The sequence below is a fragment of the Pteropus medius genome, unplaced genomic scaffold (assembly GCF_902729225.1).
Source record: "Pteropus medius unplaced genomic scaffold, Ma_sr-lr_union100, whole genome shotgun sequence".
NCBI classification, from domain to species: domain Eukaryota; kingdom Metazoa; phylum Chordata; class Mammalia; order Chiroptera; family Pteropodidae; genus Pteropus; species Pteropus medius.
The window spans coordinates 9,220,773-9,240,892 of record NW_024349224.1 but is presented as its reverse complement, the minus strand read 5'-3'; the positions used below and the strand labels follow the sequence as shown (position 1 = coordinate 9,240,892).

General features: G+C 42.0%; 1 protein-coding gene and 1 long non-coding RNA gene across 4 annotated transcripts in view; one reads left to right on the top strand and one right to left on the bottom strand.

Moving 5' to 3' along the window:
- The window catches only part of CFDP1 (craniofacial development protein 1), a 99,092-nt gene that overhangs the window by 14,179 nt on the left and 64,793 nt on the right, over window positions 1-20,120 (bottom strand). The window lies entirely within an intron of this gene.
- On the top strand, window positions 861-15,523 carry LOC120617363 (uncharacterized). The gene is made up of 3 exons (XR_005656896.1): window positions 861-1,644; window positions 13,636-13,846; window positions 14,338-15,523. It is a non-coding gene; the product is annotated as an uncharacterized LOC120617363 (long non-coding RNA).

Below are 20,120 nucleotides of genomic sequence, written 5' to 3'. Positions count from 1 at the left end.
TCCTTCACAAAGATATTACATTAACGCGTTTTCTCCGCTCCAGCCCCAAGAGCCTGGACTCGGATTCACCCAACAGATTTGATTTGACTCAGACTCACCCAATCCATTTGATTAGTTTTGTAGCAAGAACACCGCTCTATCTGGCCACCCTGAGTGAGGTGCTTGAATCCTGCTGTTATTTATAAGAGGTACTGGAAAGGAGCTGGGAAGATAACTTATTAAGTGGAAATAGAAAGGATGGCAGGACATAACAACTGGTTGTGAAGGGAAAATGGGAACATCTTTCCCCATGATCTTCGAAATCAGCCTCGGGCAACCGCTGTCCCACAGACCAGAATTTTAGGTTTGGGAATACATGTAGAGCCATTCATTCATTGTATTCATCCAACAGAGATTACTGAGAAATTACTGTATACCAGACATTGTGCTTGGAACTCGAGGCAAAAAAAAAATATAGAAGACATAATCTTTGGCTTCAAGGAGAAAATCTAATAGAGGAGCTCATCATAGACAAATCGTAAGCATATACTATGAAGGCACAAAGAGGGAGCAGCTTAGAGGCTGTTTAATCCAACCTCTTTATTTTAGAAATGAGTTAACTAAAACCCAAGAAGGGTAAGAAACCTGCTTCAGTTCACAATGGGGGACTAGAACTCAGTGCTTTTGACACCCAGCCTGCTTCTCCATCTTGCTGATTGATGGCAGAGATGGGGATAATCTTTTGAGATGCCTTCCAGCCTCCAATTTCTACGACTGCAGATTTTTGGGGGGAGGGGGTGCATTTTATTTCCCTTGTTGTCCTGGAGCTCACTGTCCACAGGGCCCAGTCTTACTCACCCCTGACTCATCCACAGTGCAGCACAAAGCCTTGCCAGGGTACGTGATCACTACATGTTTAACCAACTAAATCCCCGTGACCTGACAATGGACTTATTCAAAACAATTTTTTCTCATAACACTATACTTGAGCTGACAGGCCAGTCAAGGTAGCTCCAACATTACACCAGCAAGGACAGGGTCAACATATACGCTCGGAAGCACTACTGACCTTCACTTAGAACTTCAACACACAGAACCTGGCTCAAGTCTATGCCTTCCATCTCATAATTTGCATAATCATTAAAATGCAATTTATTTGAAACAAAGATTCTTTGGCAGATATATGCAGTTTCCTCAGTATCTGTCATTTGCTTACAAGGCCGGACTTCTTGGTAGCTCATACATGGATTATTTTCCAGAGCCAGACACAGGTCTAGAACTGGCATGGCACTTCCCTGAGGAATAGGAAGAAAGTTTATGATGCTAATTCTTCAGTGAGAACTGCCTGTTTGGAACCACTGTTTTCTTTCAGATCTTCTTTGGATTTGGCTAAAATCCCTAAGAATGAAAAGTAAAGCCCCAATCTCTGGGCCAAGTTCATTCCCCACCTGTGTAAATCTCTAAGTAATCTCCCCAAAGCCTAAGACCAGACCACTCAAGGAAATGGACTGGAAGCCAGTGGTACATGAGGGAGAGAGTTTAAATTCTATTTACTTCCCAACCTGCGCTGAGCATTCTATGGGACATCGGGCTCAGGAAAGTGGAAAACCAGAGGCAACGCAAGAAGTTCCAAATGATCTTAAACATTTTGTGGCTTGCGAAATTGTCAGTACTCTTAAATCTATTATTGATGTTGATACAGTGCCAAAAAAAAAAAAAAGAAAAAAAGTGGCATCTAGCAGCAAAAGGTGAAATGAAAGCTGGCAAATAACAGCAGCTTCAGTTTTCCTGCAAATAGAAAATGATTTGTTACTAAATTTTATTGCTCTTATGCCAATCCAAGAATGAATTACACTTAAGTGTGTCTGATTTGATTTCAGCTGCTCTACATCTTCATAACGTGTCTAGGAAACTTTCCTGCTTTATTGAAATTTCCTTGATCTCCTTTATCTTTAAATCTAGCATGGTTTCCTACCTATTGTTTTGTTTGATTTTTGGTCATTGATGGAATTCTCGATTTTTGAGTCCAGGTTGGTTTTCCTATATACTATTGCTGGTTTAGGGTCTGTTTCCTATGCTAAGTATGTCACATAGATGAGGCTGAGTACTCCTTACTGCACCATCATATAGTGACGGGCACAGAGTGTTAGGTCAGTCCAGGATTGAAGATGCTAACTGTGGTCGCTTGGGTAAGGTGGTGATGGCCCTAGCTCTCATATGTAAAGGTACATTCTCCCCTTTGTAATTAATTTCTAAGTAATGTGTAATATGGAGGATAAAATACTCTCAGGAAGTTTTGACTGCTCATTTCTGGTGCCTCACTCTATCATACCCTGGCCATGTCCAAGGACACAGTGAAAATCTCAAAGGGATCATAAAGCTTTGGCTATAAGAAAATCTCTAAAAAGTGAAAGAGCACTAACTAGAAAAGGGGACAAGGGTTATGGATCATCAGCAGAGTCCAGGATTGGACAGGCCAATGGCGAGAACAGAGGTTTCTGGCCCACAGGAAACATTCACCTAGAGACCTGAGTACTCTTCTCAAAGGCCTGGGAGCCTGGTATGCGTAAGGGTTAAGTGACATGGAGGTCAGTGGCAAAGAAAACCCTTCTGGTCCGCCCATCAGACCTCTAGGAAATGATATTTCTGAATTTCTCTTCTCTTTTGTTCCACTCTCATGTGGTTTCATCTCATTCCCTGGGAAAGAGATAATGCCACATCCCTTTCTGCCTCTGTTCCAGCAATTTCCTTCCTTGTATCTTTCCCATAGTGGGGGAGGGGGGTCATGGCAAACCAGGGAAGGGCCTCCATTTTCTAGCAGTTGGGGAGTGAAGGGGCCTGGGGGCTCTCCAAAGAGGAAATATCCAGTTTATTGGCAACGAGGATTATGCCTGGGGAGGGGAACGCTTCCCCCTGAGTTACAAACTGCTGTTGCTTTAATTTGTAGGATCACGCACAGCTGGGGAGAATAATTTATTGACCAACAGGCCATTTACATGTCTGAGACAGAATTTTAAAGGAATTATTAAATACAGCTTCTAACAAAGCCCATAATGACATTTTTCTTTATGCAGAACCCTGGGAGCTCAATTGAGGAGGGCACAGCTTGTTTTCCAGATACTGGTTCCATATGGGCTCCCAAACAGTCCCAGCCACAGAGGCAAAGAAGAGACGAGGCAGAATCAGGATGTGGCAGCTAACAAATCAATGACCTCTCTAACAGTGAGCTTTGTTGGCTTTCTCCTGTGACAGTGCTAAGCCAGGCTGGTCTGGGCGGGTCTGCGGCCTACCTGCTTGGGCTGAGGGCAGGAGCCATACTCACCCTGATCACTCCCATCAGGAAAACGCACTTGAGCAAACAGCACCTCTCTCAAACTAGCTAACGTGAGAAGCAAAGCACAGGGCAGAAAGATAAATGGGCCTCCATTACGGGTTGTTTGGCGAACTGCTGATTAGGGAGTTGGCATGCTTTCTCAAACGTCATTCTGCGCTTCCTTTGATGTTCAGCTTCCTTTTTCTCCCAGGCAGGTCTCTATCTTCTCATGAAAACAATCTGAGGACGTCAACATAAACTTAACTTTAAATTCTTGGGCACCGCCAGGTTGAGATCAGGTTAAAGTTTCAGGATGTGGGGGTGTCTTTAGCCAGACCAGAACTATTCCTCTAATCTGACATCACAGAGACCTCACTGAGAACTAGTCATGCCTGTGCTCCTTTCTAGAAATGGGTAAGCACAATAACCATATGACTTTAAATGAAACTCATATGAGCTGGCCAGAATACATTTTGCAAAATTACTTCCCTTCCTTCCCAAATTTCTCACTGCTACTAAATGCTAAATTCCAAATGAGGAGGATATGGACCTTGGACACAGTTGTGATTCCTGACACCTCAGAGTTCTGTGTGGAGGGGAGTGTGTTCTGTGGTCCTTTCATAAACGAGGCTGACGTGGTAAGAAAGGTCATTTTTAGCACTTGGCGCTCCTGCTGGGGCCTGACTCCAAATCCTCTTACAGTGGCATCTGCTACATCGCTTGCTCATTTAGTTGCCAGGGTATCTTCTCCGGCCTCTTAGAAGCCATAATCCTGCCAACTCAATGGGCAACTCACTGAGGCTCAGACCCCAACCTGCCCCCCTCCACGGGGCAGCTCGCACTTCTCCTCAGAGAGCCAGGGCACACCATCATCAGCGTCAGCCCGTTCCCATCACAGCGCCCCTCAATCCAGGATTTAAAGAGCCCTGGGAGCAATTATCTGCAGAGGTGATCAAAAGAAGGGAGTGGTTTTAACCTGAGTCCACGATGTCACTTTGCTAAGGCAATGCAATGGATTTTACCAAAGAGAAGGATCTGTTCCCACGTAGTTTGGTAGGGAAAGCAGAAAACTTTCTTTCGACTTCACACAGGAAATGGTTTTCATAGATGTATCCGCAGCTGAGCAAGCTGTATAACCACAACATAGCTTCTCTTTCATAAATGGAAGATTTTTACCCATTGCATCACTGACCACCAAAGAGAATTCCCACCCTCCATCTCTAAGGCAAGAGAAAATGGTAAATTGAGTCTCTTTCCTTAATCTGCTAGCCAGGGTTGCTAAAGCAGCTTTTTCACTCAGAAATGTAGATTATTCTACAAGGTTCCTGTTACCCAATCCCACTGCAGAGGGATGGCTGAATGTGAATGAATCCAGTTTCTCTGCACTCTAGGATCCCCTCAGATCATCTGCCTTTAAAACCATGACCCATGATGGGTCACAATGTAAATATATGACTGTGGGTCATGGTCACAGTTTTGAAAAAGGAGCCCTGGGAAACGAAGGAGTCACAGTTTTGAAAAAGGAGCCCTGGGAGACGAAGATCTGCTGAAACAAAGCTAGCCAACCCTGCCACGCATAGGTGGTTTATGGGAATTAAAACAAAACAAATGCACTCAACTGAAGACACAAACACAAAGGGCAGATTACTGAGTTCCTTGATTCATCCTTGTATGCTATTAACCATTTGCTCTGGGAACCTAGGCATCACTCTCTCTGCTGGGAGAGCGAGGCTCCTTGCCCCGAAGCCAGCAGAGCAGGCTGCGAGTCTGTGACCCTCTCTAGAGGTGCCAGTGGCTTCATGATGCTCTTCCCATCACTGTGAGGCTCAGCTGGTAATTTGGCAAAACTGCCTGAGCACATTCACCATTATCGCTGCCCAGAAGGAAGGAGGCTCAGAGCTAGGGGACACTGATGGCCTCATCTGAATGACTCAGCTAAAATTGAAAGGGCACACACATATAAAGACCAAAACCACCTGCCTCCCCAAACTACCCAGCTATACTGAGTTAGAGTTTTCCTCTAAGAGTGAACATAATGAGACAATAACCCAAATATATATAAGCTACTCAATTTACTTTATTCTGAAAGAATGCTGGAAAAATCTGATGACCAATCATTTCCTATTCTTAGCTAATACTTTTTAAAACAGCTTTACTGAGATATACTTAACATACTAAAGAGGTCACTCATTTCAAGTATGCCAAGTCAATGGTTTTTAGTATATTCAGTTGTGCAGCCATTACCAAAATATAATATTAGAACATTTTGTCACCTCCTCTTCTAACCAATGTACTGTATACTTGAAACTAATTTAAATAAATTTATTTTTAAAAAAACCTCTCATACCGATTAGCAGTCATCCGTATCCCCTCAGCTTTAGGAAACCACTAATCTATTTTCTGTCTCTATAGATTTGCCCATTCTCTCAGCTAATACTTTTAAATCACAAATTTAAGACTACTTAAAGTCAAGAGAAGCAACGTATCTCTCGGTATCCCTAATGGCTCCTACAGGAAACATATTTAAACTTTCAATTTGTCCTCTACGTTGATGTTCACATATGAATTTCACGAGGGCCAGGAAAATCAGAAATCTAGACTTCGGACAAGAATACTGGAGTATCTGAGCAGTGCTTGTATAGCTAAGTCTCACATACCACCAATACTATTTTGGAGACATATTTTTAAAGCAGTGGGGTACAGTGGCTTTGCAAGCAGTGCAGAAACCTACCCCTGCCATTTAATCTATTTTTTTTTAAACTCTGGGTGAGTTAATTTCTCTGAGCCTCAAGTAACCAATTAGTAAAATGAGGATAATAATAACCACCCTGAAGGGTGATGATTACATGAGATATTCATCAGCTCAGCCCTTATTTATTGAGTGCTTTCAGTGTGCCAGACTTTTTGCTGGCCACTGGAGCTAAAGGCACAGATTTCTCACTCTCATTTAATTCATTCGCTCAAGCAGCAGTTAGGCAAACAAGTAATTATAAGAAAATGGCGACTCAGCCAAGTCAGCAGGAGCATAAGAGTGTGAGTTGGGGAAAGCTGCTGAGAGGGGAGAGATGTCCGAAATTTGAAGGATGACAAAGAATTTGCCAGGGGAGAGAGAAGTCTCGTCAAAGGTAATAATGTCTGCAATGTACGTGAAAGCATGTAGCATAATGCCTGGCACACAGTAGGTAATCAGCACTCCCTGGTGTCCCCACTCTTAATCCTCATCCGTCCTTGAAAAGATGCTCTCTAAAATCTAGAATGAGATTAAAATCCTGCTGCTACTGGAGAAAAATGAGCAGATCTGAAACTTTAGGAGTTGCCTGGTTCTATCTTTTTTCTGAGGCTAATTTATCTTTGGCAGTAAAGTATATTTTAAATTTTGACTTCTTTTTTCCCCTACAAACTTTTCCTATTGAAAAATTTCAAACGAAGAAAAGTTGATCTCTATTCTAGAACAGTCCCCCTGCCTGTGGACTGGCCCACGGTTTGGATCAGTCTGACAGTTGAAGGCATCGGGGAGTTTTCCACCATGCAATTCTTGGATTCCTTTTCTCCATCTAAACTCACCTTCTGAGTGATGTCATCCAGTCCCAAGGCTTAAATACCAGTTATATGCTCTGACCCCCAAATGTCTTATCTTCAGCCCAGACTCCTCTCCCTAAGTCCAGCCTTACCTACGACACTGCCCAGTGGACATTGTCTCTGGGATGCTCGCAGACTTCACCTGCAGCACCTTTCCACATTGCAGCAGAGGGCAACACCATGTGGCCTGGGACTAACCTAACCTCTCAGACTTCCTTTCCTACACTACCCCCCCATTCATCTACCTCAGGCACATGCCCATCTTTCAGGTTTTGCTTCAAGCCATTCTCTCTGCCCAAAATACTCCCTTCCCAGATAGCAGCTTAGTTAACTCCCTCACCTCCCACAAGTCTTTGCTCAAATCTCAATTTCTCAGGCGTACCTTGACCATCCTATTCAATACTGTAACTTTTACCCTCACGCCCCAAACTCCATATCCCCCTGCCCTACTCAGATTTTCTCTTCTCCATAACACTTGACATTTCTAACTCACCACATAATTTACTTAACTTTATCATCTACCTCCCTGCTGGAATGGAAACTCCACAAAGACTGCAACCAATATCTGTTTTGTTCACTGGAATAACCCAAGCACCTGGCACGGTACCTGGCACATGGTAGGCATTCAATAAAAATTTGTTAAAAGAATGTATGATTAGGCAAACATATCAACTTCATACATTAAAAACAGATTATAAACAGGACAGAGACTCATGGACATGGACAATGGACTAGTGGTTACCAGATGGTAGAGAGAAGGGGAAGCGAGGGAACTGAAATCATTTCTTCAATTAAATAAATAAAAATAGGTTTCAATAACAATACCTACTCAAGTAGCTGCTGCCCATCCTCAGATAGGTTTTTTGTTTGTTTGTTTGTTTGTTTGTTTGTTTTTAAACTGGAGAACTAAGTACTGCAGAGCAGGCACAGAAAAAGCATTTGTTCATTGCAACAGATGGCAGACCTCCCTGAATGGCTGTTAGTAGCCTGGAATTTGTCCTAGGCTGGCCTTGGCACCACCCCATGAGAGCCTAGAGAATGTTCAACAATCTTGTCATAAACCCTGATCTGGGGAACAAGGGCTAAGGTAGCTTAATTGAAACATAAATGAGGGACAGAATTAAGGGGAAATGCTGGACCACTTTTTAATTTTTGTCCATGATAACAGAATTTGTAAAAAACAAAAACAAAAACAAAAACAAAAAACAATGAAAGTGATATTTGGATTTGGATTCATTTTATGTGGAAACGAAGCTCTGAACAACCAGGTCAGGAGACCTACCAAAAAGCTTAGCTGTGTGGTGAATGAGCTTTTCCCTTGCTATCAGCTACGTCACAGCTGGGCTGCTTTTGTTTGTTTGCTTTGTTGGGGGGAGACTAGTTTAAAGTCACATACACTACCATGTTATGAGCCAGAAGCAATGCCTGAGTCCAACCTTGTAGCTAAAACCAACACTGGATGGATGTAATTGGAACAATTAGTTAACTCAGTACTCAGCCAACAAAACAACTTCTTGTCAGAATCTGCCAGGAAGAATTATTCATGTTTGCTACAGGCAGCAAACTGAGCTGTGGGGAAGATGAACACTCCCTCCAGCTGTCACAACTAGCCACGTCAAGATAAGAGAACTCTGCAGACACTTTCTCTTGTTCAGTGGGAATCTGAGCTGGTGTGCACAGTGGAAGGGATAAGATGATGAAGATCAGCTAGAAAAAAGATGCAAAAAGGAACTGGTGCTTCTCATTGCTGGGGCTCTTAATGCCTGGTGAGGATCTCAGGGGTAAAAGAAGATCCCAAAACCTTCCCAGAGGGAACGGGGATAAAGTCACATACAAGGATTCAAGACTTCCAGATGGTTCAGCTTTGTAGATGCCCTACCGTGGAGCAATGTCCTCACAATTCTGAAGGAAAATTATTTTCCACCTATAATGTTATATCCAACAAAACCATTAATAAAATGTGAAGGTAGAACATAGTTAATTTCAGACATGCAAAGTTTCAAAAAACTTATCTCCCATAAACTGTTTCCTCAGGATGTTACTGGAGGATGAGTTACATCAAAATGAGGGACTACATCTAGAAAGAGAAAGACGAGGGATCCAAGAAATTGGGGAGCTACACGAAGAGGGATAAAAGGCAGGCCCAGAGCAATGGCTGCGCAGAAAGCCAAGATAACTGAGAGAGAGCCCTGATGTGAGCGGGAGGATGAAGGGCTCCGAAAGGATAAGGTGGGGATGGAAATGACAGATTATGTGACATAGTCAAGAACAGTATTGAGAGGGATTTTACAGCCATGTTGGAGAGTTTGTTAAAAAAAACTGTGATCGGGACATAGAAAACCAAGCAAAGAAATACACACAGGTACATGTGAAAGGAAATACAAGGCTAGTCTACACCCTGGCTCAGCAGTGAAAAACGCTGACAGCGATGATGATGCCGTTAAATCAGGAGGACGCAGGAGAGCTGCGACGCTGAGGGGCAGGGGAAGTTCGAGATGCTAATTCCTCCTCTTCCGAAACAGGAACTGCTCCTTCTTAACTACCAGAATTAACAAAAAGTTAATGTCTAAAATTGATAAACTGAGAATCATTTTAAAACTAAAGGCATCAATTTAAAATATGGACAAAAAAGTACCAGAATTAAGAGTTGAATGTGGTCAGCTCTGGAAAGCGGGACCCGGGACTGGAGACTGCCTAGGGCATTCTGACCATCCAAGCTGTGTATGACTTCCACTTGATAATCAATCTGGTTAATAAATCTGAACGTTCCTTCCAGAAGACAAAGAAGAGAAAGGGATTTTTCTGAGGAGCCATCATATTAGGCTCTTGGGCTTCTTAATTTTGAAATGTGTCCCCTTTGACCTCTGCTGCTGTTGTCACTTAACAGTTTTCTTACTGTTTACTCCTAATAAAGATTTTCTACATGTACAATCCTTCCCATAACACGGAAGTACCTGAACTAACTTATAGTTGATAGTGTTCTGTGTGTTCATTTGTTTTAATATATTTACTTATTCAAAATGTCTTACAGTCCTACTACGTCCTAGCAACCAAGCTGACACCAGGTGTACAAAGAAAAAGCAAGCATCACTGTTCTTAGGAAGCGACAGCCCCCAACCGTGCCTGACAAACCACCAGAGCAAAGTCCTCTTTCCGCTTCTTCCTCAAACTCCTGTTACATTTTTGAGTGTTTCTCAGTGTTGTCCAAGAGTCCCCTGTGCTTTTTATAAATGCAAACTCCCACCTCTGACCTCCTGAATCAGAAGTGCTGAGAGCAGGGCCCCGCAATCTGCACTTAGCGGGTACACTATGATTCAAGGGCCAGTTTTAGATAAAATTCCTGATGTTTCTTATTGAAGCACATTACCACGTAAATAATTATCCAAACCTTATGGTTTAAAGAGAAACCGAACAGGCTGTCCAAACATTTGGGCAAGGCTGTGAACGCAGTTTGGGCAGCTGGCCAAGTTCCCGAAGAGTCATGAGGCTAGTTTTCAAAAACGATGACGGACATATAGATTTAGGATAGAGGTGAGGCCAGGATGGGGGTGATTTTGCCTTCTACTTGGTTCTGAATTCCTCATTAAGCAAAATCACTCAGCTTATTGCTATCTATTCACTGGAAAAGCTGGGAAATGATCTGTTCCCCAGTGAATGCATTGCTGAAATGATGAAAGCTAGAACATTCTTCCAGCACTTAATATAAAAGGTTTTTCAGAATTGTATTTATTTCTCAGTTGGTTTTGAATGCTGTTAACTAGAATATGAAGAACACAGAACTGTTCATAACACTCACAAGATGAGAATACCCTTCATTTAACCATTAAGCATCACTGTCCATCTCCAAGTACACTGAGTCCAAGCAGCACAATTTTGTTATTATTCTGAAGGCTGTCTCAGGCAGACAAGCTGGCCCTTGTGAAGACAAAATGAAGCAAATTCCAATTATTAAAAGTTAGAAACAAAACACAGTGGGCCTTATTCACCAGGGCTACTTCAAGGGGCCATGGGACTTACTCCATGGCTATTCAGGATGGGCCGCTTCTTCCTTCAGGTACTGCTCTACCTACCGTGTAGGGGCACCAAGCACTGATGGTCATGCCTCCAACTTGTGGCCTTCCAGTGGTGGCCAAATGCAGTCTGTGATTTGTCTTATCATTATCAGTTCTCTCTCTCTCTCTCTCTCTGTGTGTGTGTGTGTGTGTGTGTGTTATAGTTTACAAATCTTTTCTTTCATTCTGTGGCTTGCCTATTCACTTAATGTTATCTTTTCATGGGCAGAAGGAGGGGAATCTGCATGGCTATTGGTTTCATGTAAAAGGGACAAAAGTAGTAATGTTACAGACTTAAAGAAACGAGTCAATCAGTATTTTTTTAAAAAAACGATTTGCTTTTAAGAAGCCAATTGTATATTTTAGTGAATGCAGAGCCACCACAGTCATTTCATTATCTAGGAGCAAGCTAAATTTTGGAAAGACAAAAATCTTCGATGGCTGCCCTTTCAGATATATGGGGTGCTGCAGAGCCAAAGCAAATAACAGAAATGGCTAAGTGACATGCCTCTGTCAAATGAGAATTAGGGAGAGAAGTCCTGAAATGGACCGAGATTGACATCAAACCAGAAAGTTTTTGTTTTTGTTTTAAATAAGGGAAGGGAAGTAAAAAAGGCAATAAAAGGAAGTCTTTAAAGTTTCCATAGCGCATTCTGGTTATTAAAACAGCCTTTTCCTTCTTTCGCTCTCCCCACAAGCTGATTAAAAAATAAGGAAGGAAGTTATGGTGGTCAGTGCGAGACACTAAGATGGTACAACTTCTGGGTTGCACTCCCAATTCATCTGCTGTGTGGGCAGCCCCTGCCCTGGATAAATCACTCCTTCACATTTTCTACTTTAGGGACTGAGACACGGAGAGACCAATTTAACTCTGAGAGGCTGGGAACATTATTAATCATTAATGCGCTACAAGATTCTCTGCGGAGCAGAGGTATTGCAACACTAGCTACTCATGATCATCGGGAAAGGCCAACCATCACTGCACTCCCCTTCCCCCATCCACGACTTGCCACCTGACCCACTACAGCTATTGAAAGGTTTGCTTTTTTCCCCCCTCCTGTAATTAATTTAAAAATGCTTTAAAACAATAGAAACAGGTGAAAAGGAACAGGAAAGCAGATAACAAGAATAAACCATTGCAGAAATCCCAACCATCCAGACAATCCTGCCAGCCTGAAATGCTCTAGAGAACTATCTGCACTTCCCTGGATTCAGGCGCAGAAAGAGGCTGCCAGCCAGCAGATCTAGCCTGTGCTGCAGAGCAGAAGCCATCAGCTGCAAGAGGTGCAGTGGGCAGAGAAACGGGTCTCCATCACAACAAAGGAGGGAGGAGGGAGAAAGGTCATGTAAGGTACAAGAAGTCTCTGGCCCTACCTTCTACTATTCATGTTAAAAACTGTCAAAACAAAGCTGAAAAAGAAACAAAGGTGGAACACTCCAAGACAATCTAAATCCTACCAAACTGAAAAGCCAGAGGCGAGGGAAACAGCCTATTCAGCTGGTCAACTGATATGGAGGCTGGAGAAAGGCTCAGGGGCCCCTAAAATTAGTCTCCCAGTGGATACAGTCCATGAACTCAACTAATTCAGTGATCCTTCTAGAGCCAAACATCTACTGTGTGTTCACTTCACCACCTTATTAGTGTTGTAACCTGCCCCCATCCCTTTAATTTACAATTAAACGGTTGAGCTATCAGAACATGAAGTATTAATTTGCCAGAAGTCTTGCCACTGACTCTTCGCTCTTGAGTGGTAAAGGGAAGTAGAAGATGGGGTTTAAACCTTTATTTAGTTTAGGCATATGGTCAAAATTCAATGATCAAAAATGGGCCCAGTTAAAAATAATGTCCTACCAGTTCCCCATCCACCAGTTATTCTTCTCTGAGGCAACTACTGTTACCAGTTCCTTCTTTGTCTACAGAGATGTTCTCTGCATATGTGGTCATTCACAGTTCACAGACTGCCCTCTTCAGTAGCTAATTTCCTAGCACCGTAGGTAGAAAGAAGCTAATTTCCTACCTGAGCACCAGTGACAAATCTCCATATAGTTTCTATCTGAATCTGGAAATAAAGCACTGCAAATCAGATTTTTAAAACGTTTCTTCCTGCTAGAGCTATTTCATGCATATCTAAACAGTGTATATGTGTATATATTCTCTTCCATTTAACGTAAATGGTTGTATACTCCCTATACTATTCTGCTCCTTGCTTCATTACTTATGTATTTCAGAGATCATTACCTATCATTACATAAAGCACATCCTCTTTCTTTCCAAGCTGCATGTTGTTTTATTGCATATAAGAACCATAATTTATCAGGCAGCCACTACTGATGGCCTGTTAATGGCAATCTTTTGCCACTACAAACACAGCGACATACACAATTGTCAAAGCACTGTCACCAAACTTTGGACTCTGCCAATCTGGTGAAAACCAGTATCTCCTTGTCATTTAAATTTTTGTTTCTCATTGTATTAGCAAAACTCAGCTTCCAATGTATAAGAGCCATTTGTATTTCCTCTCTGGTGAGCTTTAAAAACTGGGCCGGGTTTAATAGGTTCCTTGATTTGCAGAGGCTCTTATTAGGGAAATTTGCAACCTGTTTGGATTTGAGTTGCAATAGCTTTCTCCTAGTTTGTTATTTGTCTTTGTTTATGGTAATTTGTTATGCAGAAGTTTATTTTTATGACTGTATCAACGTTCTTTTCAACAGTCTTCGAAGGATGCTGTGTCTTAGTTAAGAGACTTCCCCACGAAGGTGGATGATGCTAAGAAGAGTTTGCTGATGGGAATGCCCAGTTAGCTGAAAGGGAGAAGATGATGGTGCAGGAGTGTAGGGCAGGAAGGAGCAGTCACCGCGGGGCACAGCATGCAGCGCACTGGTGGGCCTGGACCAGCATGGAGCGAAGGCCGGATCCGCAGGTGTAAGTGTGGAAGGGTGGTGGGGCGCTGCTTCTAAACTTGCTTTTACTAGCCCCAAACTGCCCTACTTCGAAGCACAGGCCGTCAGGCTTTGCTGCCCATTGTCCCTCCCTACTGTCAGCACCTCTAACTTCTCCAAGTCACGCCTCTGTCACTGACTGATGACTTCAGTCCACTTTGTTCCTGTCCTTCCTCACTGTCAGGTGTCAATATCCATAAATGATCCAAATTTGGCCTCTCAATTTCTTAACTTTCTCAAGTAACTTTTTCTTCAGCCCACCTTGGCCACCTGTTCATATGGGCATTTTTGGTATCCGACAAAACCAATACAGCCTTTATTTCAAAGGTTCTACTCTCTGGTCACTTCCTCTTACCCTTCCTGGCTCAAATCCTTTAGTTCTTCCACTAACTTCACTGGCAAATCCAGGAAGGAGAGGAAAGAGGATTTGAAAATGGTGATGGGGCACAAGGAAGACATTTTTTTCATCTCTAGGTCTTGGAGAACGTCAAATATAAAAGGAAAAACAGCTTCCGCTTGAGGTTGCTTCGGGGGAAACACTGCTTCCAGAGGACCACTGAGCCAAGTTTCAGTAAAGGTGAAAGGCAAAGGAATCGTTCATTAAGGAAGCTGAAATTGTAGGGGTTCAGAATGTGTCACCCCAAAACGTGCTACTTTGGCATAGTGACTATTTTGAATTAAAAGTACTTGAGAAACAGCCAGTGCAAGGACACACCCTCCTTTGCCCCCTAAAAACAAGAGATAAATCTCCCATGTGAAAGGTATTCTCCCTATACCAGAAGGGAAGAGGGTATCCCTATACCAACAGATTTAAAAAATTAGGGCTCAGAAGGCTGTTTTTTCTTCAACAAGCCCAAACCTGTCTTCTTAACTCTTCACAAATTTATTGCCTTTCTAAAACATATAAAAGCTACTTGTTTTGGTCACTTCTTTTAGTCTCATATTTTTTAGGAGGTTCCCGTACATATGAAATTAAATTTGTTTTTCTCTGGTTAATCTGTCTTGAGTGAATTTAATTATTAGACCAGACAAAGAACCTAGCAAGGAAGAAAAAAATTTTTCACTACTACAAAACTGAAGGGAAATCACTGGGTCCCAAAGCGCATGCAGATACGAGGACAGGGAGGAGCAGGGTGGGATGAGCACCTGAAAGATGAGCATAATCTGGAGGCTTGGACTTTTGGTGACAACCATGATGGATGTCAGATCACACCATTACTGAAGACCTCTTTGCCTGTGTCTACAGATGTCACTGCTGTCAGGTGCATGCAGTTGCTCAAGGTCCACATTACCGACTTAACACATTTTCTGAGTCCATGTCTCTCCATTCAATTCTTCAGTTGTTTCCTTTTATATTTTTCTGAACAACATCCCTCATTCCTCTGGTAATTTTATAAAAGAGGGATTATGAGTGAGAAACTGAGTTCTTGCAGACCTGAAAAAGGTCTTCATTTGCCTTTACAACCTGAGGGATAGCTTCCCTAGACTCTTAGGTTCTACATTATTTTCTTTCAGAACTGTAAATATGTCCCTTCATTTTCTTGCATCCGGTGTTGCCACTGATGCCAACATGATTCTTGCTTCTTTATAGGCTGGACTGATTTCTCTCTCTGGAAGCTTTTAGAATTTTTCCTTCCCCTTAGTGTTCTGAGACTTCATTATATGTGTAAAACGTGAGTCTTCTTAAATTGATAAATTCATGGTGGGCACTCCATGGTGGGCCCTTTCACTCTAAGGATTCTTGCTTTTCTTCTGTTTAAGAAATTTTCTTCCCTTATTTCTTTGGGTATTTGTTACCTCCTCCATTTTCTCTCTTTTCTTCTTCCAGAACTCATACAAGATGAACCTGGGAATTTCTGAAATGATTCCTTTTATTGTATTCACTTTTCTGTCACCCTTTCTATTATTTTATATTCTCGGAAAATTCTTTCATCTTTTTCTCCTGCTCATTAATTCCCTTTAATTGTATTCATTATGCCGTGCAGCCCCTTTAATAAGGTTCTAGCCAAACAATAATGTTTCATTTCCAAGATCTAGGAAATGAAATTCATTCTTTCCCATAAGTCTGTTCTTGTTTCATGAATGCGATATTCTTTTTTTTATCTTTTCGGGGTATAAGTACACTTCCCTTAAAGTCTCCTTCTTTATGTCCTATTCACTTGGATCTTCCGATGTTAGCTTTCAATTTCTTGAGCTCGGAGCCTCTCTTTTATGACACTGGTTTTCCTCTGATGTTTGGCAACTCTTAGTTTTACGTGCTTGTGAAGTTTTTAGATCCCCAGCGTGTAAATGCTCCGTCTATTCACCACAGCCATGTCTAGTAATTACGGGAGAGTGGAGGGACATGTAGGTAGGGCTTTTGGACTCTGATCTCTACCTTTAATGTGATTCTATCTGCCTTTTCTCCTTCAGGAATTCCTCAAATTCCTAGACTACCCAGTATACTCCTTTATTCCAGAAATATATATGTATTTAACAATACATATTGTATTTTAACATGTATTGTTAAATACATATATATTTCTGATATATTTAGGGATTTGGGGCACATGTGTACCGGCATGTGTTCGATTTACCATCTTGAGGTGTCTTAGCAGTGGACATTGAGCACTGACCAGGTAGACAGTGTTTTAAATATAAGCCACTAATACCAAGTACCTGTATAGATAGATACATGCCTTAGAGCAGAAGATAAAGGTTCATTAGAAGTCTCCAAATGGCATGCAGAAAAGATATGTTTAAGATAATAGATTCATTTTCTTTTCTTTACTTGCCAAATAAACAAAGACTCTGTCACTTTTTTATGATTTTCCAGGTATTGCTTTTGGGATGCCTCAATAGAACAGACTCTTCTGGTTAATGAAATAATGATAAGTTAATAAATAAGCATTTTGGTTTTTGAAAGCAAATGTTAATACCAGCCTTATGAGTATGGCTACCATGAATCAGCTCACTGGAATCTCACTGACTGATAAAAATTGCATTTCTATCAGAATTGCAAAGCTGAGAAATAACCCTGTAACAGAGGTATGTACAACAACCCGGGGGCCTCCTTCAACTCATGGATCATCACCAGCAATCAATCACTAAACGAAAAAATAATTTGAGAAGAAATAATTTCCGGTTCTCAAAGATAACCTAATTTAAAGGGGACTGCTCTTTTTCTAGTAAGCTGAAGAGAGAATCTGCCTCCTTTAATAAATGCTAGGTTAATAACATTTACTTACAGAAGTAAAAATTTATTTTCTTTTCTCTACATTTAAATATTTACATAAAACTCAAATACTTATGTTGTTCAATTGAAAGTAGTTTCTGGTCAGAGTAATGGGTGGGGAAAATCCTTCAAAAAAATGTCATTGCCTTGGGGTAAAAGGCAACATAAATACAAGACCAGTTTTACTCAGGTTCTAAAGTAAGAGAAAATGTTTTTTGGAATGAAATTTCTGTCTGAAAGTGAAGGTAATGTTCAAATAAAAAAGAAAGAGAAAACTGAAAAAAAAAAGGCCCCTCAGTAGACTCTCCGTTTCTCTGCCTCAAAGGTTCTTTTCTCCCTTTCTGTTTCTCATTTGCTAAGTAAGAAAGAGTTAACTCATAAATGAGAAGAATGTTGTTTTAGCTCCACAGAAAGCTTTTAAGGATAGGGTCAATGCAAAGACCAGATTCTTCATTAACTCATTAACAAGACAGGTCACTGTGGCCTAAGGGTTCGTTTATCAGCAGGAAAACTTCAGCTGGTAATGGCTGGTTGTTTCCTGCACATCTCAAAATCCAGAATGGAGAAGTAGACTCCATTGTGAGTCTGTTTCCTGACTTGGAAGGAAAGAAAATATTTTCATGATGACGATTCTTTTCTCAGGCTGGTGTTACATTTGGCCCAAAGGCACAATGGGCAAGCAAGGGGGCTTCCACTCCCAGAACACTTTCTAACGCTTTGTTCCCAGTTAATTATGTTCTAATGGTGCTATGTGTAACCTCATTGGGTAGTTTTTAAATGAATTTTTATGTAAATGTTAATAGCTGTAAATTAGGCAAGTTTCAGCAGTAATTGCCTGCCCATCCACATGCACCATATGCCATCAGCTATGATTCTCCTTGATGGCTGTTGTTCTTGACTGTGACTTACTATTCTTAGTCCAAAATGGGATTCGAAGCTATTAATAACCCTATGAAAATCCAACTGGTTTTCCTATAAGTTCGGAAAGACTTTCTTTTGTAATACGGAGCTTGGCCTCTACCTTGAGGAGGAAAAACCACGAAAGACTGAGCAATCATCGAACTGTCAAAAGAAGACTGGTAGTTTCTCTCCAAAATAAGTGATTGTTTGGATTAGCTGAGAGCTTAAAGCAAAACTCCCAAGGAAAACCTCTCAGCAGGGGGGATTATAAGCAGAGCTCCTGTGTATTTGGTATTGCTTTGGCAAGTAAGCCTTGGGAAGGCTACGTTGGCCTCATCACAACAGCAGAAGGGTACAGGAAAAAGAGACCTGGTTTCCCAGTCTCCTCTCCCAAATCTGGACCAGAAATGCTGACACACCTTCCACAGCTCCAACAAAAGGCAGGCAGCCACGGCATTTCTAGAGGAGGCAAAGCCACTGTGTTCCCTCTCCACTTCTTGCCACCATTTCTAAGGCTCCCTTTCTGTGCTTGGTTGATTGCCCTTCTCAAGCCGCCAGCTCAGGAGGTGGTGTGGTACAAGGGACAAGACTTGGCTGGAGGAATCAAAAGGCCTCCGTCTTTTGACTCCGCTCTGGTCCTTAGCCTCTCTAAGCTCCCTTTCCCATGGTTTCTTTCTCTTCTAAAACTCTAGTGGCATTTTCTGAATTCCCAATATTTGTATGGTACACACATTCCAAGCTACACACTTCAAATATGAACCTCAGATGCCTGAATATCACAGGCCTTGCCGAAGGTGGTTGCAGTTGCTAGCAACCTACCACAAAATCCACCGCCAGGACCAATCTGTGGTTTGCTGTGTGAGGGGCTTTATAATCCTCTGCTGAGACCAGAGCTGACTTTTTACTATAAGATGTCGAGAACAGTGGTACTTTCTAATGGTTATTGCTGGGGGAAAATCTCAGATTTATTGTTTTGAAAAACTGCTACTCACTATAGTCACAAATCCACACTGGCACTTCTATTTTCACTGGTATCCTTCCCTACTCTCCAGGAAGAAAAAGTCTGTACAACAGGAACTCATGTGTACAAAACTCTGGTGTCTCTGCTTCATAATAGCTTTGGCAAAAGAAGAGTGTTTTCTTTACTAGCTGACTCATTAACAGAAAGACCGTAAAAGTTTGTTTAATTAGAACAAGAGGGGAGGCAGTCAGAAGGTCACTGCTGGCTCATCACTTCCCATACCCAGAGGCTGCCAGAGCCAAATCCAGTTACGGTTGTGACCAAATCCGGTGTATTAGCACACCCGCTCTCTAGCTGCACACAAAAACCGAATCAGCACCCTTCCTCTAGGCTCTTTCTGGGGAGAAGAAACAACATTTTGAGGTTAGATGGCTGGGTGAAGAGTCAGGAACCCCCATATTAACTTCAGGAGAAAACTTAGGTTAGTAATTCTCAATCTTGGGTGATTTTGCACCCACAGAACATCTGGCAATGTTTGGGGACATTTTTGGTTGTACAACTTGGGGAGGAAAGAGGCATGACTGGCATTGAGTGGGTAGAGGCTATGGATGCTGCTAAATATCCTGTAATGCACAGGACAGTTCTCCACAACAAAGGACTATCTCGCCCAAATGTCAGGGGTACAGAGGGTAAAAAGCCTGGCCCTGGGTGAGATGGCATTCCCTCTATCCAGTGGGAGCAACTGCAGATCTGCCGCCAGGACAGCAGTCTCCCTGACAACACAGCAGTCTTAGCTCTCGGGTAGAAAACAACTAGATTTAAGGTCAGGTCCGTCAGCAGACCCTGTGAGTCCCAAACTTCTGGCTGTTCTTAGGGAAGATGGAGACTGGCTTGGTCCCTGAGAAAACGGAAAGTCTCTGGGCTGAATTAATTACTTAATTACTTAATTAATTTTAATATTAAGTTTATTGGGGTTCTGGGCTGGATTTAAAGACTTTACTGTGTGACACTCAACATTTTTACCATTCAGTAAAAACCCTTTCACATTGTACCCTGTGAGAGTATAAAATGCTGGTGGCACTAGATAGCCAGTTTTCCCTGCATGCACATGTTCTCCTCTCTCCTTTAATAGCAGTTCCTTTGTTGAGGATTCCACCTCTGAGCAGCCCTCAAGTGGCCTGG